Source organism: Danio rerio, chromosome 2 (genome assembly GCF_049306965.1).
Source record: "Danio rerio strain Tuebingen ecotype United States chromosome 2, GRCz12tu, whole genome shotgun sequence".
NCBI classification, from domain to species: Eukaryota; Metazoa; Chordata; class Actinopteri; order Cypriniformes; family Danionidae; genus Danio; species Danio rerio.
Genome location: NC_133177.1, coordinates 16,264,709 through 16,273,223, shown reverse-complemented (window position 1 = coordinate 16,273,223; position 8,515 = coordinate 16,264,709).

Here is an 8,515-nt window from a genome sequence, read left to right as displayed (position 1 = left end):
TTATTTTAACTTAAATTGGGAAGACAAATCTGTGAGGAAGAAACTTAAGCAAACCACTGTTCTGTGCCCTGTTTAAAAAGTGCCTTAGTGAATTTGTTGTCACTTTAAGAAACTGCAAATGATAAAACATTTAGGAAGTGAGCAGTTGACGCATGGCAAGTGTGTGACTGCGAGATGTGGGTAATCCTCGTCATTTTCTTGCTGTAAAGAATTTGAAGAGCAATAGCTGTAAGTTTAGTTTACATTTAATTTGGATGATATGTTTATTTCTGACATGTGTAAAGTAGACCAGATGTTTTTTGTTTGCATAGCTTGTGCCTTAGGACTTTCAATGCTAGTCACAAATGCATCAAATACATAGAAATCTAAAGCAAAAATACAAACGTGTGTGTCAAATTATCAACATTGTTAAAGCCTATTATAATGTGTGTATTAGATGTGTTTTAGTTATTACTAAGAATTGGTATCTTTTTCCTTTCACTCTGGTCCATTGTAACGTTTATCTGAGCAGCATTAAAAGGTGAATTATAAAAAGCTTGCATCTCTGGACTTATAATGGATAGAGTTTAAATTGCTGTCAAACTTGTAAGAGGCAAATGAGGAAGGGAGGACAGTATAAGTTTTAATTTGGTTCAAGTGATCAAAGGTCCTACGTGAATAACTAATAGCACTAGTACTCAGATTGGAATCATTTTTAGTAATAGACCAGAAAGAATTTACAATTAATGTAACATGATAACTGTATTGTCAGATTATAATGTTGTACTTAGAGCAAGAGTATTATCTAGTAATTAAAACGACAATAATTAGGAATGGCTTGGTACTGCAAAAAAAGAATATATGAATTAAGAAAATGTTTTGTACAGCATAGATTTAGAAACAGTTAGTCAAACCTTTACTGAAAAAAATGGCTCCACAATGTGTGATTTTTCAAGATGAAGCGCAAGCACAAAAACAGTCCCTCTCATTGGTGAATGATAACCTAAAAAAAAAACTAATGAAGGAAAGAGATACAACGTAGTTCTGAAACAGATGGCTCATGACAGAAATAAGTTTGTGATGTTAAGGAATATTGTGGTAAGATTATTAAGAAAAGCAAAACCAGATTATTTAATAAAATTTTTGAAAATTCTTATGGCATTTTAAAAGCTATTTGGAGACAGATAAAATAATTATTTGGACAAAACAATACAAAAATAATATTAATTGAATTGAAGGTCAATGATGCAAATTTGATGTGGCAAAGGCCTTTAATCAATATTTTATTAAGTCATAAATAAATGTATAAAATATATCAGAGTTTTACAGCTCAACAATGCCACAACTTTAGTATTTAATCCAGTAAATAAAGTAGACATTGAAAAAGTAATGATGCCTCTAAAGCAGGGCTGGACTGGGACAAAAAAAATTAGCCCTGGCATGTTGGTACAGAGTGGCCCACTGCATTCAATCAAAATTCTCCCCATCTTTGCACGCCCATGAATATGTTTACCAACTCCCATTCTATAAAAGCACAAAAGCCATATATAGGAAATTACAAGAGTTGACAAATTAAAAACTTAAAACATTTCATTTATAATTAGAATAAAATTTTAATCCTTATTGGAAGTCCAATTTGTGTGTGTCTGTGTGTTTTGAGAAAGCCTAATGAACGTAACAAAAACTGCCTGCTAATGCACACAGATAATGTTGATTACAAAATAAAGATAAATAAAAAAGTAATGTATTAAATACCCTTAAAAATGTTTCACTTTTTAACATTAAACATTGCTTAAAGATTGTTCTGTACATAGTCAATCAAATTAACTTAAATAAAAAAAAAAAAAATATCAACAAATATTTGTTTGGGCCCGAACTACAATACTAAGAAATAAAAAAAAAAATAGTATTAGTTTAGCCTAAGTCGCACTCACACTAGTTTTATCATGTATAAATATCATTATAACCATATTGTATAATATTATTGTAACTATAAGGCTATAACATGCTGACGATTACAAACAAAAGGACATATTTTCTGGCTAAGTGCATCTTAAAATACATGAATGAATATGATATATATATCATAAAGAATGTATGCTTCTTACACACACACACACACACACACACATATATATATATATATATATATATATATATATATATATATATATATATATATATATATATATATATATATATATATGTATTGTAAAAATTCCGTCATAACCTATTATTGACCGTCAATTAATTTGCATGTTTTCTAATCACTTTTTTCATTCATATTTTAATAATGAACTTGCACGATAAGCATATAGGCTAAATTATTCATTGATTTATTTAACAAATGAACAATAACTTATATCTGCCTTACCTCATATCTTCCTCCTGCGTCGACCTGAACTGGGTGCTGTGCGTAATCAAACGCATTAAGAGAAACTGATGCAGAGGCAGGTGTCATTAAATTCTGTGTCTTTGTCTCGGAGAGTCGACTTCTGACAGTTTTAAATTTGTTCTGGAGGCTGAAGCCGTATTTTCCGCAAAAGGCAAACGCCTGCTCTTTTTTATATTTTTTATTTTATTTTTATTATTGAAACATTCAACAAGAATACAAAACCTACATAAAAGGTACAAATCCTATAACAACAAAAGTAGACAAGTGAACAAAGCAAAAAGGGAACAAAGCAAAAAGGAAACAAAAGATTATGCCAGGGGGAATATGAACTAAAAAATCACTTTAAATCTATCTTAAAGCAAGGTCACAGTGATGTTTAAAAGGTCCCATACATTACAGTCCGCTAGCTATTATAGAAAAGAAACTGTAAGTTTCACATAGTGTTATTGATTTTAAAGCATTTTTTAACATTGCTGAAGGTGGAGATTGTATTCAAACAATATTTCAAATCTTTACAACAAAATAAGAAAAAGGGGCTTTACAGACAAAAATTTGCAATTGTGTATTAAAAATTTGCTAGTAAAACTTTATCTTACTTTTACTTTAAATTTATCAACATAAAAACCAAATAAAACATCCTTGTATGACAAAGAAAAATGATCTAAAAGAGATACACATATAAATAAACTGAATTCTTTCCAAAACAATCTTAACATGGGCACATTCCCAAAAAAAGATGATTGACAGATTCATCTATTATTCCACAAAAGGAACAAGGGGATCCTTTTCAGGAAGCACTTTTTTATATAAACATTCACTGGATAAACTTGATGTAGCAATTTAAAGAAAACCTCTTTAACCTTATTTGTGATTAAACATTTGTTGGGTTAAGACCACACAATCTTCCAAGGAATATCATGAAATAAATTGTTCCAGTAAAAATGACATGAGGAATAGGGGTTATTTCATTCTGAACAAGATGCAGAATCTTTCTATTTCTGTGAGAAGGACTAAGCGTGAAACAAAATTTTCCAATCACTGTTTCACAAACAATCAATGGAGTGAAGGGGAGAACAGAATCAAGAGAGTTTGTTAAAAGGGCAATATCTCCACTGGGAATTGCGTCCATGACTATGGCAAACTCTCGTGGGGTTATAGGAATACAGTATTTACTTTAGAACTCAGAATAAGAAAGTAAATGACCATTATTAATAAAAGTTGAGAAACTAAGCAAGTATTGTTCCTAAATCAATTAGGAAAAAAATATAGATTTATTTTTATAACAAATATTATGGTTATTCCAGATATAATACCTATGGGGACTGAAGTTGTGTTTTGATGCCATGCTAATAAAACTTGCTTATGAAACTTGGATAATTTAATAGAAAGTTTAGAAATATTATAATTACATACTAATAAAAAGGGAGACAACCAACTTTGGAGAAAATATACTTGGGAATCACATTCCAAAGGGAATAAGGATCAATCAAAAGTTGCCTCAACCAATTTATCTTTAATGTATTATTCATAGAAGAAAAATCAAGAAAGTTTAGACTACCATAATCATAACTGTTTATAATAACAGATTATATATATATATATATATATATATATATATATATATATATATATATATATATATATATATATATATATATATTTATTTATTTTTTTTATTTATTTATTTATTTTTTGGCAATTACTGGGTCAGAATTTAATTTATCTCCAATATTGTCATCTTTGCAAATAGTTATATACCTAAGTAGCATACTTGAGATTTAACAGGGATATTATAAAGAACAAAAGCTTAGCAGGACTTTATACACTGTTAGACCTTACCAGGCTTTTTTACAGTAGAACACTGGCAACACTGTTGCCAGCTACTCACTGTAAAAGTTTGGTTACAGTAAGTAACTGGCAACAGTGTTGCCAGTTAATTACTGGAACTGAACCATTACAGTGAGTGGCTGGCAACAGTGTTGCCAGTTGTTTACTGTAACCGAACCATTGCAGTGAATAGCTGGCAACAGTGTTGCCAGTTAATCACTGTAATAGAGCAGTAGTGGTAACTAACTGGAAACTGTGTACAGTTAATTACTGTACTGTAGTGTTACAACTCACAGCATTATACTGCATACACAATAGTATGTCAAGGTGTTAATAAAATTAATTAGTATTCTTGCCTTTTATTAATTCTTTAAATTAATTAAGTTGTAAATTCTGACAAATTTATTTTATTGTTTTGGCAGCAAACAAATATAAAACAGAAAACGTATAACAAAATTAAGAAATCAGCAGATATAAATATCATCTTACATATTACTGAGAGCCACAGGTCTGCACAGCAAGGCTGCAGTCAAACTAACGTTTAAGCATGCAAAATTCTGTCATATGGCTCTGCGAAAAGGAGTGGGATTAAACAAATATTTAGAGATTGAAAAAGCAAGCAACTGGTCCATAATTTTTGTTCAGAGAGGTCATGGTTTGATCTTTGATTAGTCTCAAGCAATCACATGATGTTATTTCACAGTTCAGAGTTCTCCAAGCTTGAACTTTCCAATGCTGCAAACTGTAAAATTTGTCGCATGAGCTTGCATTCCAGGTCTGCAGCATTCACATGCGTATGAATGGAAGTCTAAAGGGAGAAAAGTGCAGTGTGACTGGGACTTTAAGCTGTAACTCTAATTAAACACACCTGATAAAACTAATAAAGCCTCGTTAGAAATCTACAGGTAATGTTAAAGAAGGGTGGGAACTAAACTCTGCTGCCCTGCAGTTCTCCAGTAACTTGGAGTTTGACCTCCATGGTATATAGCAGGGGTGCTTAATCTTTTTCCTGGAGATCTACCTTCCTGCAGATTTCAGTTGCTACCCATATCAAACACACCTGCCTGTAATTATCACGTGGTGTTCAGGTCCTAATTAATTGGTTTAGGTGTGTTTGATATGGATAGCAACTGAAATCTGCAGGAACGTAGATCTCCAGGAACAGGATTAAGCACCCCTGGTATATAGCATACTTTTAAAGCAACTGCCAACATTTATCACAATCACATATCCAATACACACACACACACACACACACACACACACAAAGTGCTGCAGTGAAATGTGTTACTCTCTCCTCAATGCTGACCATGCAAAAAAAAAAAAAAAAAAACTGAACAGCAAAAAACAAAATCATTATTTTAAATTTTAAAGTTTTAAATAATTAAAAACTGTGTCAAATCTCAAAAAGTTTAAAATAATTATAGAAAACAAAAATAAAGTTGGCAACACCGAAAAAACAAAGGATCCAATCTTTTATTGTTACAATTATCTCATGACAACAAACTTTTTTATTGTTTCAAATATAAATTCATAGATGGAAACACTGCTCTGAAAAATACTTAGCAACAAACTCACAACCTGGGACCTGACAGTGGAGCTTTTGTGTGGGGATGGTTATGTGTATCATGTTTTTGTGATTCCCTGTGATGATGTGCACATGTTCCCTTACTGAGATGATGGAATTTAATTTTGGCTTAGTTGCCAGAAAGATACACACAACTGTTAGCATCTGTACATTATGGCAGCGTGCAATATAAAATAAATACCTATACTTAAACAAAAGTAATGTAAGAAGTTATATGAGGAGAGGCTAACTAGCTAACAATGTAGCTTTCAAGTACACAGTTCAAGACAACAACAATATAACTTAAAACACAGCCTTATTTTATAAACCCTCAAAAACATTTGAACACATTTTACTTACTCATTTAAGATTCTTATTTAAGCCTAAAACATATCAGACTCAACATTTGAATTGATAGACAGAGAATAGAGCACACTCAGCAGTAAACAAATCAAACACCTGGCTCCCTTAAAGGGCCAGCATTTTCTGAAAACTCTTTCTAACACCTTTGTGTTTAGAAAAAGACGGACAGCCTGTGGGAGTGTGTGGTGATGCCTAAATCATTATTTTTTTTACAGTTATTTACTGCACAATCTACAGAGTAACAGTGCAGTTATACTAATTAAACACACCTGATCAAACTAAATCTAAAGGTAGTGTGTTGAAGCAGGGCTGGAACTAAATTCTACTAGGCTGCGGCCTTCCAGGAGTTTGACACCCCTGGTACATAGCATATTTTCAAAGCAACTGCCTACATTTATCACAGTTATGCTCATATCATTTAATAAAAACAATAAAAATATACAATAATATAAACTTCATCCATAGAAAAAAAATAAATAAATAAATAATCTGATTCTCATGTCGTTCCAAATTTGTAGTAAAAAATGATAAAAAACACAACAAAGATCATGATTTATACATTTATTTAGGAAAGCCTTTATACTGTTAATGGCACTTTTACTTGCCAGTTTTCCAGGCAAATTCATTGAGTCTCTGCAAAAATGTATGTGCGTGTTGTTTAAGATATATATATATATATATATATATATATATATATATATATATATATATATATATATATATATATATATATATATATATATTTTTTTTTTTTTTTTTTTTAATAACACATTTTTACTAGTTATTTAGCAAAATACTAATATTCAGTTGAAAGTGCAATTTAAAATCTTAACTATAGGTCAAACTAGGCAATTAAATTAGATTAATTATAGAAAAAGTAAAATGCTTTAAATGCATTTCGTCCATATCTTACACTTACCTTTTAATAAGCTCTGTGGCATTGGTTGACTCCTGATACTCAATGTTAAAAACATAAAAGGAACCAAAGAAAACACAGAGATAAAATAAATATAAAATAGCAACATAAAGCATCAGAGTAGATGGGGCAGTAATGGTTGAACAGTAATTTACCATTTATTATCACAGTAAATATCTGTAATGGTACATAGAGTAAATTACTGTAATTTATTCTTTGGACTACAGAATTTCATACAAATCCTGCTCCTTTTACAGTAAAATACTGTTTCCTTTCATTACAGCTAAACGCTGGCTATTTTACAGTTATTTACTGCATAATCTACAGTAAGGGTTAACAGTGTAGCAAGCAGCTCACATTTATCTAAATTTAGAGTTAAGCCTGAAGATTTTAAAAACACTTTAATATAATTAATAGCATGAGGGATCTGTGATTTGGCAAACGTCCGTCCATCTGCAACTTTATCACATTAGTAAAAATTATCAAATTTGTACGTAATTCTGTCTCAAAGTGTGAGGTAAAAACAGGGCAGGAATGAGATCTCAGTGAGAGCTTATTACTACCGATCAATCTATGAAGAAATCGGAGTATCCTCACCAGCTGAGATTAGAACAGCAGAAATTTCAAGTTCTGTCCCGTTCATATTTTACTGTTCTAAAGTGACCACCACTGTTCAGTTCGGATAATCACAGAAACACAGATGCTATCTTAGCATTTAAGCATAATTATTGAGCATAATTTATTAGGAATAAAATAATACAATGCAGATCGATCCACGACAGACAAATAGCACTGTGTTATTGCTGAAACAGTGGACATGACAGATGAAGTTTAACAGTGTAGATGACATACTTTCAATTTTAGCTATAACATTGTAATTAAATGGGAGGGGTGACCCAAAACAATAAGGCGTTATTAGGTAATTTCACATCAACAATTTGTCTATTGCAATATATATATATATATATATATATATATATATATATATATATATATATATATATATATATATTTTTTTTTTTTTTTTTTTTTTTTTTTTTAGGTTAATGAACAAATGCTTATTCATTGTACTTGTTAACTCACAATGTAATAGCTAATGTTAACAAGTATGACTTTGGATTTTTATTTATTAGTAAATGTTTAACTATGATTAAGTGCTGTACAAGTATTGTTTATTATTAGTTCATGTGAGCAAATACATTAACTAATGAAACCTTATTTTATAGTGTGACTAATGTGAGTTGATTTTAAATTATTTAAAGTAATGATTTACAGTGTAATTTAACCTGATATTGGTGCAGATGCAGAACGCATTTCAAAAGAAGATATTTTGAAGAAAGCTGAAAACCTGTAACCATCGACTTCCATAGTAGGTAAAAAAAATCTACTATGAATATCAGTTGTTGCAAGTTTCCAGCTTTCTTCAAAATATATTTTTGTGTGTGTTTAACAGCAGAATGAAACAAGT